The sequence below is a fragment of the Heterodontus francisci genome, chromosome 11, assembly GCF_036365525.1.
Source record: "Heterodontus francisci isolate sHetFra1 chromosome 11, sHetFra1.hap1, whole genome shotgun sequence".
Lineage (NCBI taxonomy): Eukaryota > Metazoa > Chordata > Chondrichthyes > Heterodontiformes > Heterodontidae > Heterodontus > Heterodontus francisci.
Window position 1 is genome coordinate 24,359,899 of NC_090381.1, and position 18,279 is coordinate 24,378,177.

Sequence of the window (18,279 nt, forward strand, 5' to 3'; positions counted from 1 at the left end):
TCTCCCAATGGTGGAATCAGAAACTTTACCCCACCAAAGGGCAAACAACTTGTGCATCCTGTTCTGTGTTATTTTAAAGTGTTTTAGCTTGCAGATTCTACTTTAGTAATTGAATTATTTGAAGTTGTTTTATTTTCATATTAAATTTATTTGGAAAATGTTATACAGGGCATCTTCATATTTGTGATATATTGCAATTTTTAAAAATATTTTCTGCCAGTTTTCTTGTTTGTAAATTACTATGTAATAAAATAATGGTTTTGTTTATCGCATTTTAAAGCCCCCACCCCCATCTGTTTCTTTTCTTATTGCTGTATACTAACCAGGATGGAATTATTGGTCCCACTACCAGCAGCGATCAGTCAGATCTAAGGGTGGCGGCATATAACGAGCATAGAACAACTTGCATTTATATAGCACCTTCAACATAATGCAAAGTCTCAAGGTGCTTCACAGGAATGATAGCAAACAAAAATTGACACAGAGCCACATGAAGAGATATTAGGACAAACAACCAAAAGCTTGATCAAAGAGGCAGCTTTTAAGGAGCGCATTCAAGGAGGAGAGTGCGGTGGAGAGGCAGAGAGGTTTAGGGAGGGAATTCCAGAGTTTAGGACCTAGGCAGCCTAAGGCACGGCCACCAATGGTGGAGGAATGAAAATCAGGGATGTACAAGAGGCTAGAATTAGAGGAATGTAGAGATCTCAGGGAATTGTGGGGCTGAAGGAAGTGACAGGCTTAGGGAGGGGGCGAGGCCATGGGAGGGATTCGCAAATAAAGATAAGAAGTTTTAAAATTGACATATTGCTTAACCGGGAGCCAACGTAGGTCAGCAAGCACAGGGGTGATAGATGAATGGGACTTGGTGCGAGTTAGGATCCGGACAGCAGAGCTTTTGATGAGCTCACATTTATAAAGGGTAGAATGTGGGAGGCTGACCAGGAGAGCATTGGAATAGTGGAGTCTCCAGGTAACTGAAGCATGGATGAGGGTTTCAGCAGTAACTGAGCTGAGGCAGCGTTGGAGTCAGGTGATATTACAGAGATAGAAATAGACAGCCACAGTGATGGAGCAACTATTTGGTCGGAGCTCCTGTTGGGATCAAAGAAAACACTCAAGTTGCGAACAGGGTGCTCCAGGCTCCTAGGAAAATGATGGAGTCAGTGGCGATAGAACAGAATGTATGATGAGGACTGAACACAAAGGCTTCAGTCTCCCCAATATTTAGTTGGAGGAAATTTCTGCTCATCCAATACTGGAAGTAGTGTAACAGCTTAGTGACAGTGGTGCAGTCGAGAGAGATGGTGGTGAGGTAGAAGCTGAATGTCATCAGCATACCTGCGGAATCTGACATTTTCTCAGATGAGATCACCAAGGGGCTGCATGTAGATGAGAAATAGAAGGGGGCGAAGGATAGATCCTCGGGGGCCACCAGAGGTAACAGTACGGGAGTGGGAAGAGAAGCCATTGCAAATGATTCTCTGGCTATGATTAGATAGATAAGATTGGAACCAGGTGAGCAGTCCCACCCAGCTGGATGACAGTGGAGAGGCGTTGGAAGATGATAGTGTGGTCAACTGTGTCAAAGGCTGCAGACAGGTCGAGAAGGATGAAAAAGATAGTTTACCACAGCCACAGTCACATAGGATGTCAGTTGTGACTTTGATATCGGCTGTTTCAGGAAACCTGATTAGCAGATTTCAGACATGGTTTTGTGGGAAAGATGGACACAGAGGTGTAAACATGTTCAAGGACTTTGGAGAGGAAAGGGAGGTTGACTATAGAGCAGTAGTTTGCAACAACAGAGGGGTCAAGGGTGGCTTTTTTGAGGAGAGGGGTGATGATGCCAGATTTGAAGGGGAGGAGAACAATACCTGAGAAGAGAGAACAAATGTGAGCTAACATGGGGCCAAAAAATGGGGCTGTGAATTTCACAGTCGTGGCGGTGCTAGAGACGCAAATGGCCCTCCTGGGGGTGTGTGCTGCACCGCCAGATGGTTGTGGCTCGCCCTGCATGATGCACCCTCTTGAGAAGGTGCTTTGTTGGGCATCCCCAGCATGCATTGAAAGCAGTGGAACCGGTGCCCTCCTGATGTCACACAGCCCTCCTGACTGACGTGACACCCATTGCTCTAATTTGGGCCATGCAGGCCCATTAATGAATTTGCCTGTTAATCGCCAAAGATCAAGTGTTCAGGTGAACGAGGAATCCAGCATTGGCATTACTTGCAAATCTTTGCAAGTATTCTGACGTGTTTTTGGAGTTGATTTCTGAGACCTGCTGCTTACAGTCAGGGAGGACAGAGGAACACATGACCCAGGATTGTGAGGTGTGGTGGCAGTGCCTCTTGGGCTGCAACAGTAACATGAAATGGAGCAGAAGATGCAGCGAGGGGAAGCTCTGTGAAGAGGGAGGAGGCATCCTAAATCCCTTGTAACTGGGTGGGTTGTCAGGCAGCAGATTATCACCACTCCATTTTCAGTGATACAACTTCCCCTGACCAGCATGGGCCCACTATTCCCCACCCTTACATCCATCTGAGATGCCCCACAAAAGCGTCCCCTTGGCCATCATCCAAAATAACATCTTTATCCAACAACACCTGAAATAATACAAACATCAATGATCTACTCACCCTTGTGGAATCCTTTGGTGCCTGTCTTGTGGGTGCCGTTGCCAGTCCTAGTGCTCCAACACAGCATGGTTGATGGAAAGCTGCTGACTCACTGGGGGGAACAGCAGATGGTCTTGCAGGACGACCTCGAGTAGCTCTGGGCCTTGAGGGCCTGGCTTTAGACTGCATCACCTCAGCCACGGGTGACAGCAGTCTGGGCTGGCTGGCTGTCAGACAACAGTAAGGGCACTGGCAGAATGGCAGTGGTGGAAGGGTGAATGCTATCACTGAGAGAGGACAGCAGGTTTGTGCTGCACGGTGTCAATGCCATTTCCAGAGGGTGGCACCTCCTCAAGCCTCGTAATCTGCTGGAACACAGAATGATGGACTGCTGCAAGAGTCTGTAAGTCTTTTGAGCACTGAGATCCGCAGCCATCATGGCAGCAGTCTGAGCCTGCATGGCAACAAGCAGAGATCTCATCACCTCAGTCTGAAATTCCACTGCAGCACTGAGACATTGGGTAGTTTCTGCCTGTGCTATAGTGGAAGCTGAGACATTGGCCACAAGACACTGCATCATGGGCAGGACTGTTTGTGCTCTCCTGGAGGTGCTGGAAAGGATTGGCTCCATGTTCTGCACGATGCCCTCTGCCACATTGAAGCCTGACTCCTCCATGCTCCTTGACAGTGGGAGGAGGCTGTTTGGCAGGCCTGCCAATGCATCACGTGTGCATGACCGTCAGTGTTCTCCTGTATGCCGCCCCATCAAAGTCCTTATCTGAGTCCTCTGCAGCAGAACCTGTCTTCGACCTCACCCTCTGGGAAGCTGGCACACGAACTTACCTTTTTCCCCAGCCTGGCTGCAACCCCGTTGTGCCCAGGGACTCACCACGTGCAGATTCCGACTGTATGCTACCCTCTAAGGTATGCGCGGTGTCTGAGCTGCTGGCTGTAACTGTCAGATCAAGTGACGCTGCCTTCTTATCTTCCTGTTCCTCCTGGATGTGCTGCGGCTGGCCGGGGGCATCTGTAAGCACACAAGCAGAACAAGAGGGTTGGGTGGAGGGGTGTTTGGGGAGGAAAGCAGGAGGTCCGTGGTCACACCATCTGCAGCTTTCACTTCATAGAAAAAAATCAAAAATAGGAGCAGGAGTAGGCCATTCGGCCCTTCGAGCCTGCTCCGCCATTCATTATGATCATGGCTGATCATCCAACTCCATAACCTATTCCCGCTTTCGCCCCATATCTTTTGATCCCTTTAAACCCAAGAGCTATATCTAATTCCTTCTTAAAAACATACAATGTTTTGGCCTCAACTGCTTTCTGTGGTAGCGAATTCCACAGGTTCACCACTCCCTGGGTAAAGAAATTTCTCCTCATCTCAGTCCTGAAAGGTTTACCCCGTATCCTTAGACTATGACCCCTGGTTCTGGACTCCCCCATCATCAGGAACATCCTTCCTGCATTTACCCTGTCAAGTCCTGTTAGAATTTTATAGGTTTCTATGAGATCCCCCCCTCACTCTTCTGAACTCCAGCGAATATAATCCTAACCGACTCAATCTCTCCTCATATATCAGTCCCGCCATCCCAGGAATCAGTCTGGTAAACTTTCGCTGCACTCCCTCTATAGCAAGAACATCCTTCCTCAGATAAGGAGACCAAAACTGCCCACGCTATTCCAGGTGTGACCTCACCAAGGCCCTGTATAATTGCAGCAAAACATCCCTGCTCCTGTCCTCGAATCCTCTCGCTATGAAGGCTAACGTACCATTTGTCTTTTTTACCACCTGTTGGACCTGTATGCTTACCTTCAGCGACTGGTGTACAAGAACACCCAGGTCTCGCTGCATATTCCCCTCTCTCAGTTTATAGCCATTCAGATAATAATCTGCCTTCCTGTTTTTGCTACCAAAGTGGATAACCTCACATTTATCCACATTATACTGCATCTGCCATGCATTTGCCCACTCACTCAACTTGTCCAAATCACCCTGAAGCCTCTCCGCATCCTCCTCACAACACCCTCCCACCCAGTTTTGTGTCATCTGCAAATTTGGAGATATTACATTTAGTTCCCTCATCTAAATCATTAATATATATTGTGAATAGCTGGGGTCCTAGCACAATCCCTGTGGTACCCCACTAGTCACTGCCTGCCATTCGGAAAAAGACCCATTTATCCCTACTCTTTGTTTCCTGTCTGCCAACCAATTTTCTGTCTATTGCAATACACTACCTCCAATCCCATGCGCTTTAATTTTACATGCTGATTTCTTATGTGGGACTTTGTCGAAAGCCTTCTGAAAGTCCAAATAAACCACATCCATTGGCTCCCCCTCATCAACTCTACTAGTTACATCCTCGAAGAATTCTAATAGATTGGTCAAGCATGATTTCTACCACTGTTCTCCAAGTGCTCTGCTATAAAACCTTTGATAATGGACTCTAGAATTTTCCCCACTACCGACGACAGGCTGACTGGTCTATAATTCCCTGCTTTCTCTCCACCTCCCTTTTTAAATAGTGGGGTTACATTAGCTACCCTCCAATCTGTAGGAATGATCCAGAGTCTATAGAATCTTGGAAGATGACCACCAATGCAGCCACTATTTTTAGGGCCACTTCCTTAAGTACTCTGGGATGCGTACCATCAGGCCCTGGGGATTTATCGGCCTTCAATCCCATCAATTTCCCCAACACTATTTCTCTACTAATACTGATTTCCTTCAGTTCTTCTCTCTCACTAAGCCCTGCGTTCCCCAACATTTCTGGTATATTTGTGTCCTCCTTTGTGAAGACAGAACCAAAGTATGCATTTAGTTGATCAGCCATTTCTTTATTCCCCGTAATAAATTCCCCTGTTTCTGACTGTAAGGGACCTACATTTGTCTTCACCAATCTTTTTCTCTTCACATCCCTATAGAAACTTTTACACTCAGTTTTTATGTTCCCCACAAGCTTGCTCTCGTACTCTATTTTCCCCTTCTTAATCAATCCCTTGGTCCTCCTTTGCTGAATTCTAAACTGCTCCCAATCCTCAGGTCTGTTGTTTTTTCTGGCAAATTTATATGCCTCTTCCTGGGATCTAATTCATGCCAGAATGAGGGTGAGGAGGGAGTTGAGAAGGCACATATGGCAGTAACTTACCGCCATCTTCAATGGCCTCAATGACGCCAGATGCCACGTGCTCTGTTACGGCTGGCCCTGATACTGATTCTCAGCATCATCTCCTCCATCGGGCTCAGGGCATGGAGTCATGGTAGCTCCCGTACCAGCTCTGGGACTCTCCCTCCTGCTATGTGCAACATTTTCCTGCAAGAGGGGGGGGCAAAATATCAGTGATTGTGAGGCACTGCGTTTGGGTGATGTGCCTGCCACAGCTGGATAACTGGAAGTCTGTGGAGGCAGTGAGAGGTGGGTTTGAGGCTGGCTTCATTGGAAGGTGTGTTTGGGTGAGGTAGAGTTTGTGAATGTTAGTGCTGCTGGATGAGTAATGGGGGTGTGGTGCATTGAGCAGCTTTCACTGACCTTGACCATCTTTATGAGGTTATTGAACTTCTTCAGGCGAGTTCATACCCCGGGGATTGACCTCCCTTGCCACCTGATCCCACTCCCTTTGGATGGACTGGCGTGAGGGCACCTGGTCCCCCACGGAAACATGGCCTTACTTATTGGGTTTACCTCTGACTAGTGCCTCCAGCATGGCATCACAAAATCTTGGAGCCCTCTCCCTGGGCTGTTGCTCATTTTTCTTCACCTTCATGCTTCAATTATGACTTTTTGGCAACCTTCAGGTCTGCAGTGCAACTTCCCTTTACGAGGGACAGACTGCCTTTAAGAGCTGGAGTCCAGCTGGAACATGAGCGAGCCTCGCACACTCTTAGGCCCCCTATTGTGCATGCAGCCAGCCAGCAGTGTAGGCCACACTGGGCTGCACACCATAATCATTTAATTAAGGAGGCATTACAAAAGTTAGGTGCTGCTTGCCTCTACCAGGACCGGCACGGGCAGTTCGTGAATCACAACCCCCATTCCTGAAAAATGGGGCAATGAAATTTTGAACCCTAACAGTTTAAACAAGGAGGCTGAACAGATTGCAAGAATTGAAAAGTTGTAACTGAAGGCACAATTAAGTAAAACAAGTTGGAAACATTGAAGTGTTCAAGATTAATGAAATTTAACTGACAAGTAGATGCTTCACATTCTGAGAGCTTTAAGGCCACACAAAACTAAGGTGTAAGTAACCCCATACAGCTCTTCTGATCAATGGATTTTAATCTAATAAAGTTAACTGCTGAGGCCAACACAATTCTATCCTTTCAAAATGTTGTTAGTAAGCTCAGCTAGAGAGAGTTCCAGATTTCCACTAGTCTTTGTGTGAAGATATGTTTCCCGACATTACCCCTGAGTAGCCTAGCTCGAATTTTCAGGTTCTGCCCCCTTTTTCTGGACTCCTCCACAAGAGGAAATAGTTCTATGTGCAACGGGGCACTGTTTCATGAACCCTGTCTCTTCTGGGGCCAACCACTGTTTGATATCGTACCCTAGTGACCATTTCTCATGTTTGAATCTGAACAGGGAATGTCTGAGCATGGAGGGACATCACACCCATACCTGATCCTGTTCTCACAGGGGTGGGGGTGCTGCCTGGTAATTTCTTTCAGAACTAAAGAGGCATTTAACTCAATCAAAGCGCCCCTACCACCCTTCTCAATTGAGATCAGCTAACTCAGTGTGACTTAGTGATCAACTCCACATGGCTTAGTCCCACACTGGGGCTTCCCAACCTCCTGAAGCCTGCAGGCCCATTTTTCCACCAGATTGGAAATGTTACAGAAGAATGTAATAATGTGTGTGCATTAAAGGAGGAAAAGACAAATTAACTAATGAGAGAAAATGAGTTTAATGCCAATTGAGTAGAAATATTGGCTGGTCTATTTATGTGTACACTTACTCAAACAGAGATGAATTGGGCAATTAGTTCTGACTGAGAGTTTATACAAGTTTGATCAAACAGTCTTACAGATGGAAGCGGCTGATTACACTTTGATTAATGATGCCCTATTAAAATGCCAGGAATGTGCTTCCACTGATATATTGTATATTTTGACAGCATTTGAACAATGTGAGATACTCTTATTGAAGTGGTTATCCCATTAAAGTGCCACAATCATAGTGCCTGTTCTCCTTTGCTCCACACACTGGAATCTATAAGAAAAGGAAACAACAATGCCTTATGTGGAAAATCTATAATTATTTCTTTCCCCGGTCATTTCTTAATTTTATTGTGAAACACGTGTCATGCCTGCAATAACTGCTGGACCATGTGTGTACAAGATCCCTGGTGGGATGTGTTTGTACAGGATCAGTGGTGGGATGTGTTTGTAGAGCATCAGTGGGGACTGTGTTTGTACAGGATCCCTGGTGGGATGTGTTTGTACAGGATCAGTGGTGGGATGTGTTTGTACAAGATCAATGGTGGACTGTGTTTGTACAGGATCAGTGGTGGACTGTGTTTGTACAAGATCAATGGTGGACTGTGTTTGTAGAGGATCAGTGGTGGACTGTGTTTGTACAGGATCCCTAGTGGGATGTGTTTGTACAGGATCAGTGGTGGACTGTGTTTGTAGAGGATCAGTGGTGGACTGTGTTTGTACAAGATCAATGGTGGACTGTTTTTGTAGAGGATCAGTGGTGGACTGTGTTTGTACAAGATCAATGGCGGACTGTGTTTGTAGAGGATCAGTGGTGGACTGTGTTTGTACAAGATCAATGGCGGACTGTGTTTGTAGAGGATCAGTGGTGGACTGTGTTTGTACAGGATCCCTAGTAGGATGTGTTTGTACAGCATCAGTGGTGGGATGTGTTTGTACAAGATCAGTGGTGGACTGTGTTTGTACAAGATCGGTGGTGGATAATGATTGTGCATGATCAGTGGTAGGGATGCGTTTGTACAGAAATGGTGGTGAGAATGTGTTTGTGCAGTCTCAGTGAAGGAGACTGGGATGTGTTTGTACAGGATCAGTTGTGGGGATGTGTTTGTACAGGAACAGTGCTAGAACGTGTTTGTACAGGATCAGTTGTAGGGATATATTTATATAGGATCAATGGTGAGGATGTGTTTGTCCAGGAGCAGTGCTGGACTGTGCTTGTAATGGGATCAGCTGTGGGGACATGTTTGTATATGATCAGTGGTAGACCATGTTTCGAGTCATAGAGTCAAAGAGTCATAGAGTTATACAGCACAAAAACAGGCCCTTCAACCCATCGTATCGATGCCGGCCATTAAGCACCTAACTATTCTAATCCCATTTTCCAGCACTTGGCCCGTAGCCTTGTATGCTATGGTGTTTCAAGTTCTCATCTAAATACTTCTTAAATCTTGTGAGTTTTCCTGCCTCTACCACCCTTTCAGGCAGTGCGTTCCAGATTCCAACCACCCTCTGGGTGAAAAACAATTTCCTCAAATCCCCTCTAAACCTCCTGCCCCTTACCTAAATCTATGCCCCCTGGTTATTGAACCCTCCGCTAAGGGAAAAGGTTTCTTCCTATCTAACTATCAATCCCCGTCATAATTTTGTACACCTCAATGAGGACGCTCCGCAGCCTTCTCTGCTCTAAGGAAAACAACGCTAGCCTTCTCAGTCTCTCTTCATAGCTGAAATGCTCCAGCCCAGGCAACATCCTGGTGAATCTCCTCTGCACCCTCTCCGGTGCAATCACATCCTTCCTATAGTGTGGTGCCCAGAACTGTACACAGTACTCCAGCTGTGGCCTAACTAGCATTTTATACAGCTCCATCATAACCTCTCTGCTCTTATATTCTATGCCTCGGCTAATAAAGGCAAGTATCCTGTATACCTTCCTAATCACCTTATCTACCTGTGCTGCTGCCTTCAGTGATCTAAGGACAAGTACACCAAGGTCCCTCTGACCCTCTGTACTTCCTAGGGTCCTACCATCCATTTTATATTCCCTTTCCTTGTTCGTCCTCCCAAAATGCATCATCTCACACTTCTCAGGATTAAATTCCATTTTCCACTGCTCTGTCCATCTTACTAACCCATCTATATCGTCCTGTAATCTAAGGCTTTCCTCCTCACTGTTTACGACACCACCAATTTTCATGTCATCTGCGAACTTACTTATCATACCTCCTACATTCACGTCTAAATCTTTAACGAACACAGCAAACAGCAAGGATCCCAGCACCGATCCCTGTGGTGCACCACTGGTCACAGGTTTCCACTCGCAAAAACAACCCTCGACCATCACCCTCTGCGTCCTGCCACTAAGCCAATTTTGGATCCAATTTGCCTAATTGCCCTGGATCCCATGGGCCCTTACCTTCTTAACCAATTTCCCATGCAGGACCTTATCAAAAGCCTTACTGAAGTCCATTTGAATACACCAACTGCTTTACCCTCATCTACACATCTAGTCACCTCCTCGAAAAATTCAATCAAGTTTGTTAGACACGAAATCCCCCTGACAAAACCATGCTGACTATCCCCTCAGATTAATCCCTGCCTCTCCAAGTGGAGATTAATCCTGCCCCTCAGAATTTTTTCCAATAGTTTCCCTACCACTGATGTTAGACTCACTGGCCTGTAATTACCAGGTTTATCCCTGCTACCCTCTTGAATAATGGTACCACATTCGCTGTCCTCCAATCCTCTGGTACCTCCCCTGTGGCCAGAGAGGATTTGAAAATTTGTGTCAGAGTCCCTGCAATCTCCTCCCTTGCCTCACATAACAGCCTGGGATACATCTCATCTGGGCCTGGGGATTTATCCACTTTTAAGCCTGCTAAAACAGCTAATACTTCCTCCCTTTCAATGCTAATATGTTCAAGTATATCACAATCCCCCTCCCTGATCTCTACTCCTACATCGTCCTTCTCCATAGTGAACACAGATGAAAAGTAATCATTTAAAACCTCACCTATGTCCTCTGGCTCCACACACAGCTTTCTACTTTGGTCCCTAATGGGCCCTACTCTTTCCCTGGTTATCCTCTTGTCCTTAACATACTTATAAAACACCTTGGGATTTTCCTTTATCTTGCCCGCCAGTGTTTTTCATGTCCTCTCTTTGCTCTCCTAATTACTTTTTTAAGTACCCCCCTACACTTTCTAATACTCCTCTAGTGTCTCCACTGTTTTCAGCACTCCGAATCTGCCATAAGCCTCCTTTTTATTCCTCATCCAATCCTCTATATCCCTTGATATCTAGGGTTCCCTGGACTTGTTGGTCCTACCCTTCACCTTATCAGGAATATGTTGACTCTGAACTCTCACTATTTCCTCTTTGATATGACTCCCACTGGTCTGATGCAGACCTTCCTACAAGTAGCTGCTCCCAGTCCACTTTGGCCAGATCCTGTTTTATCATATTGAAAACGCCTTCCCCCAATTCAGTACTTTTATTTCTGGTCCATCTTTGTCCTTTCCCATAACGACCTTAAATCTTAGAGAGTTATGGTCACTATCCCTGAAATGCTCCCCCACTGACACTTCTACCACTTGTCCAGCTTCATTCCCTAGGATTAGATCCAGTACCGCCCCTTCTCTTGTAGGACTTTCTACATGCTAGCTCAAAAAGCTCTCCTGTATACATTTTAAGCATTCCGCCCCCTTTAAGCCTTTTGCACTAAGACTATCCCAGTTGATATTGCGGAAGTTGAAATCCCCTACTATTATTACCCTATTATTTTGACACCTGTTTGATATTTGCCTACATATCTGCTCCTCTATCTCTCCCTCACTGTTTGGAGGCATGTAGTACACTCCCAGCCAAGTGATTTCCCCTTTTTGTTTTTAAATTCTACCCATATGGCCTCATTTGAGGAACCTTCTAAGATATCATCCCTCCTTACTGCAGTAATTGACTCCTTGATCAAAAGTGCAATGTCCCCTCCTCTTTTACCCCCTCCCCTGTCTCGCCTGTAGATTCTATACCCCGGAATATTGAGCTGCCAGTCCTGCCCTTCCCCTAACCATGTCTCTGTGATAGCAATAATATCATATTCCCATGTGCTAATCAATGCTCTCATTTCATCTGCCTTACTAGTAAGATTCCTTGTGTTAAAATAGATGCAATCCAGCCTTGCATTTTTCACTTGTGCCTTAACAAGTCTATATTTGCTCTGCCTTCCAGACTGACTCAGTTTCTCTTCTATATTTGACTGTGCATCACCCCCTCCTGTACCTCCACTCTGTATCTCATCCCCCTGCCAAATTAGTTTAAACCCGGCCCCAACAGCACTAGCAAACCTCCCAGCAAGGATGTTGGTCCCGTTCTGGTTCAGGTGCAACCCGTCCAACTTGTACAGGTCCCACCTTTGCCAGAAACAGATCCAGTGATCTAGGAAACTAAAGCCCTCCCTTCTGCATTATCTCCTCAGCCATGCATTCATCTACTCTATCCTCCTATTCCTATACTCACTAGCACATGGCACTGGGAGTAATCCAGAGATTACAACCTTTGAGATCCTGCTTTTTAATCTGCTACCTAGCTCCCTAAATTCTTGTTGCAGGACCTCATCCCTCTTTCTACCTATGTCATTGGTACCAATGTGTACCACGACCTCTGACTGTTCGCCCTCCCCCTTCAGAATGTCCTGCAGCTATTCCATGACATCCTTGACCCCAGCACCAGGGAGGCAACATACCATCCTGGAGTCACGTTTGCAGCCACAGAAACGCCTACCTGAAACCCCTTATGGTAGAATACCCTATCACTATAGCTCTCCCACTAATTTTCCTCCCCTCCTGTGTAGCTGAGCCACCCGTTTCTACAGGACCAGTGGCGAACAGTGTTTGTACAGAATTGTGCTGGAATGTGTTTGTAAAGGATCGGTGCTGAACTGTATTTGTACAGGTTCAGTGGTGGGGATGTGTTTTTACAGGATCAGTGGTTAGGATGTGTTTGTACAGGGTCCCTGGTAGGGATGTGTTTGTACAGGACCAATGGTGGGGATGTGTTTGTACTGGATCAGTGCTGGATAGTGTTGGTACAGGAATAAAAACAGAAAGTGCTGGAAATACTCAGCAGGTCTGGCAACATCTGTGAAGAGAGAACATTTCAGGTCTGTGACCTTTCACTAGAACTGTGCAGGATTATGTTTGTACAGGATCAGTGGTGGACTCTGATTGTACAGGATCAGTGGTGGGATGTATTTGTACAGGATCAGTGGTGGGATGTGTTTGTAGAGGATCAGTGGTGGGATGTATTTGTACAGGATCAGTGGTGGGATGTGTTTGTAGAGGATCAGTGGTGGGATGTATTTGTACAGGATCAGTGGTGGGATGTGTTTGTACAGGATCAGTGGTGGGATGTGTTTGTAGAGGATCAGTGGTGGGATGTGTTTGTAGAGGATCAGTTGTGGGATGTGTTTGTACAAGATCAATGGTGGGATGTGTTTGTACAGGATCAGTGGTGGAGGTGTGTTTGTACAGGATCAGTGGTGGGGCTGTGTCTGCACAGGATCAGTGGTGGGTACGTGTCTGTACAGGATCAGCGGTGGGGATGTGTCTGTACAGGATCAGCGGTGGGGTTGTGTTTTTGCAGGATCAGTGATGGGGTATGTGTTTTTGCAGGATCAGTGGTGGGGTATGTGTTTTTACAGGATCAGTGGTGGGTATGTGTTTCTACAGGATCAGTGGTGGGTATGTGTTTCTACAGGATCAGTGGTGGGGTATGTGTTTTTGCAGGATCAGTGGTGGGGTATGTGTTTTTGCAGGATCAGTGGTGGGGTATGTGTTTTTGCAGGATCAGTGGTGGGGATGTGTTTTTGCAGGATCAGTGGTGGGGATGTGTTTTTGCAGGATCAGTGGTGGGTATGTGTTTTTACAGGATCAGTGGTGGGTATGTGTTTTTACAGGATCAGTGGTGGGTATGTGTTTTTACAGGATCAGTGGTGGGGATGTGTTTTTACAGGATCAGTGGTGGGGATGTGTTTGTAGAGGATCAGTGGTGGGATGTATTTGTACAGGATCAGTGGTGGGATGTGATTGTAGAGGATCAGTGGTGGGATGTATTTGTAGAGGATCAGTGGTGGGATGTGTTTGTAGAGGATCAGTGGTGGGATGTGTTTGTAGAGGATCAGTGGTGGGATGTATTTGTAGAGGATCAGTGGTGGGATGTGTTTGTAGAGGATCAGTGGTGGGATGTGTTTGTAGAGGATCAGTGGTGGGATGTATTTGTACAGGATCAGTGGTGGGATGTGTTTGTAGAGGATCAGTGGTGGGATGTGTTTGTAGAGGATCAGTGGTGGGATGTATTTGTACAGGATCAGTGGTGGGATGTGTTTGTAGAGGATCAGTGGTGGGATGTATTTGTACAGGATCAGTGGTGGGATGTGATTGTAGAGGATCAGTGGTGGGATGTATTTGTAGAGGATCAGTGGTGGGATGTGTTTGTAGAGGATCAGTGGTGGGATGTATTTGTAGAGGATCAGTGGTGGGATGTGTTTGTAGAGGATCAGTGGTGGGATGTGTTTGTAGAGGATCAGTGGTGGGATGTATTTGTACAGGATCAGTGGTGGGATGTGTTTGTAGAGGATCAGTGGTGGGATGTGTTTGTAGAGGATCAGTGGTGGGATGTGTTTGTAGAGGATCAGTGGTGGGATGTGTTTGTAGAGGATCAGTGGTGGGATGTGATTGTAGAGGATCAGTGGTGGGATGTATTTGTACAGGATCAGTGGTGGGATGTGTTTGTAGAGGATCAGTGGTGGGATGTGTTTGTAGAGGATCAGTGGTGGGATGTGTTTGTAGAGGATCAGTGGTGGGATGTATTTGTAGAGGATCAGTGGTGGGATGTATTTGTAGAGGATCAGTGGTGGGATGTGTTTGTAGAGGATCAGTGGTGGGATGTGATTGTAGAGGATCAGTGGTGGGATGTGTTTGTAGAGGATCAGTGGTGGGATGTGATTGTACAGGATCAGTGGTGGGATGTGTTTGTAGAGGATCAGTGGTGGGATGTATTTGTAGAGGATCAGTGGTGGGATGTATTTGTACAGGATCAGTGGTGGGATGTGTTTGTAGAGGATCAGTGGTGGGATGTGTTTGTAGAGGATCAGTGGTGGGATGTGTTTGTAGAGGATCAGTGGTGGGATGTATTTGTAGAGGATCAGTGGTGGGATGTATTTGTAGAGGATCAGTGGTGGGATGTGTTTGTAGAGGATCAGTGGTGGGATGTGATTGTAGAGGATCAGTGGTGGGATGTATTTGTACAGGATCAGTGGTGGGATGTATTTGTAGAGGATCAGTGGTGGGATGTATTTGTACAGGATCAGTGGTGGGATGTATTTGTAGAGGATCAGTGGTGGGATGTATTTGTAGAGGATCAGTGGTGGGATGTGTTTGTAGAGGATCAGTGGTGGGATGTGATTGTAGAGGATCAGTGGTGGGATGTGTTTGTAGAGGATCAGTGGTGGGATGTGTTTGTAGAGGATCAGTGGTGGGATGTATTTGTAGAGGATCAGTGGTGGGATGTGTTTGTAGAGGATCAGTGGTAGGATGTGTTTGTAGAGGATCAGTGGTGGGATGTGATTGTAGAGGATCAGTGGTGGGATGTATTTGTACAGGATCAGTGGTGGGATGTGTTTGTAGAGGATCAGTGGTGGGATGTGTTTGTAGAGGATCAGTGGTGGGATGTATTTGTAGAGGATCAGTGGTGGGATGTATTTGTAGAGGATCAGTGGTGGGATGTGTTTGTAGAGGATCAGTGGTGGGATGTGATTGTAGAGGATCAGTGGTGGGATGTGTTTGTAGAGGATCAGTGGTGGGATGTATTTGTAGAGGATCAGTGGTGGGATGTATTTGTAGAGGATCAGTGGTGGGATGTATTTGTACAGGATCAGTGGTGGGATGTATTTGTAGAGGATCAGTGGTGGGATGTATTTGTAGAGGATCAGTGGTGGGATGTATTTGTACAGGATCAGTGGTGGGATGTGTTTGTAGAGGATCAGTGGTGGGATGTGTTTGTAGAGGATCAGTGGTGGGATGTGTTTGTAGAGGATCAGTGGTGGGATGTGTTTGTACAGGATCAGTGGTGGGATGTGATTGTACAGGATCAGTGGTGGGATGTATTTGTACAGGATCAGTGGTGGGATGTATTTGTACAGGATCAGTGGTGGGATGTATTTGTACAGGATCAGTGGTGGGATGTATTTGTACAGGATCAGTGGTGGGATGTGATTGTACAGGATCAGTGGTGGGATGTGTTTGTAGAGGATCAGTGGTGGGATGTATTTGTAGAGGATCAGTGGTGGGATGTGATTGTAGAGGATCAGTGGTGGGATGTGTTTGTAGAGGATCAGTGGTGGGATGTGTTTGTAGAGGATCAGTGGTGGGATGTATTTGTAGAGGATCAGTGGTGGGATGTGTTTGTAGAGGATCAGTGGTGGGATGTATTTGTAGAGGATCAGTGGTGGGATGTATTTGTAGAGGATCAGTGGTGGGATGTGTTTGTAGAGGATCAGTGGTGGGATGTGTTTGTACAGGATCAGTGGTGGGATGTGTTTGTACAGGATCAGTGGTGGGATGTGATTGTAGAGGATCAGTGGTGGGATGTGTTTGTAGAGGATCAGTGGTGGGATGTGTTTGTAGAGGATCAGTGGTGGGATGTGATTGTAGAGGATCAGTGGTGGGATGTGATTGTAGAGGATCAGTGGTGGGATGTGTTTGTACAGGATCAGTGGTGGGATGTGTTTGTAGAGGATCAGTGGTGGGATGTGATTGTACAGGATCAGTGGTGGGATGTGTTTGTAGAGGATCAGTGGTGGGATGTATTTGTACAGGATCAGTGGTGGGATGTGTTTGTAGAGGATCAGTGGTGGGATGTGTTTGTACAGGATCAGTGGTGGGATGTGTTTGTAGAGGATCAGTGGTGGGATGTGATTGTAGAGGATCAGTGGTGGGATGTGTTTGTACAGGATCAGTGGTGGGATGTGATTGTAGAGGATCAGTGGTGGGATGTGTTTGTACAGGATCAGTGGTGGGATGTATTTGTACAGGATCAGTGGTGGGATGTGTTTGTAGAGGATCAGTGGTGGGATGTGTTTGTAGAGGATCAGTGGTGGGATGTGATTGTAGAGGATCAGTGGTGGGATGTGTTTGTAGAGGATCAGTGGTGGGATGTGTTTGTAGAGGATCAGTGGTGGGATGTGATTGTACAGGATCAGTGGTGGGATGTGTTTGTAGAGGATCAGTGGTGGGATGTGTTTGTAGAGGATCAGTGGTGGGATGTGATTGTACAGGATCAGTGGTGGGATGTGTTTGTAGAGGATCAGTGGTGGGATGTATTTGTACAGGATCAGTGGTGGGATGTGTTTGTAGAGGATCAGTGGTGGGATGTATTTGTACAGGATCAGTGGTGGGATGTATTTGTACAGGATCAGTGGTGGGATGTGTTTGTAGAGGATCAGTGGTGGGATGTGTTTGTAGAGGATCAGTGGTGGGATGTATTTGTAGAGGATCAGTGGTGGGATGTATTTGTACAGGATCAGTGGTGGGATGTGATTGTAGAGGATCAGTGGTGGGATGTATTTGTACAGGATCAGTGGTGGGATGTATTTGTACAGGATCAGTGGTGGGATGTGATTGTAGAGGATCAGTGGTGGGATGTATTTGTAGAGGATCAGTGGTGGGATGTATTTGTACAGGATCAGTGGTGGGATGTGTTTGTAGAGGATCAGTGGTGGGATGTATTTGTAGAGGATCAGTGGTGGGATGTATTTGTACAGGATCAGTGGTGGGATGTGATTGTAGAGGATCAGTGGTGGGATGTATTTGTACAGGATCAGTGGTGGGATGTATTTGTACAGGATCAGTGGTGGGATGTGATTGTAGAGGATCAGTGGTGGGATGTATTTGTACAGGATCAGTGGTGGGATGTATTTGTACAGGATCAGTGGTGGGATGTATTTGTAGAGGATCAGTGGTGGGATGTGATTGTAGAGGATCAGTGGTGGGATGTGATTGTACAGGATCAGTGGTGGGATGTGTTTGTAGAGGATCAGTGGTGGGATGTATTTGTAGAGGATCAGTGGTGGGATGTGATTGTAGAGGATCAGTGGTGGGATGTGATTGTACAGGATCAGTGGTGGGATGTGTTTGTAGAGGATCAGTGGTGGGATGTATTTGTACAGGATCAGTGGTGGGATGTGATTGTAGAGGATCAGTGGTGGGATGTGATTGTAGAGGATCAGTGGTGGGATGTGATTGTACAGGATCAGTGGTGGGATGTGTTTGTAGAGGATCAGTGGTGGGATGTATTTGTACAGGATCAGTGGTGGGATGTGATTGTAGAGGATCAGTGGTGGGATGTGATTGTAGAGGATCAGTGGTGGGATGTGATTGTACAGGATCAGTGGTGGGATGTGTTTGTAGAGGATCAGTGGTGGGATGTGATTGTAGAGGATCAGTGGTGGGATGTGATTGTACAGGATCAGTGGTGGGATGTGTTTGTAGAGGATCAGTGGTGGGATGTGATTGTAGAGGATCAGTGGTGGGATGTGATTGTACAGGATCAGTGGTGGGATGTGATTGTAGAGGATCAGTGGTGGGATGTGATTGTACAGGATCAGTGGTGGGATGTGATTGTAGAGGATCAGTGGTGGGATGTGATTGTACAGGATCAGTGGTGGGATGTGTTTGT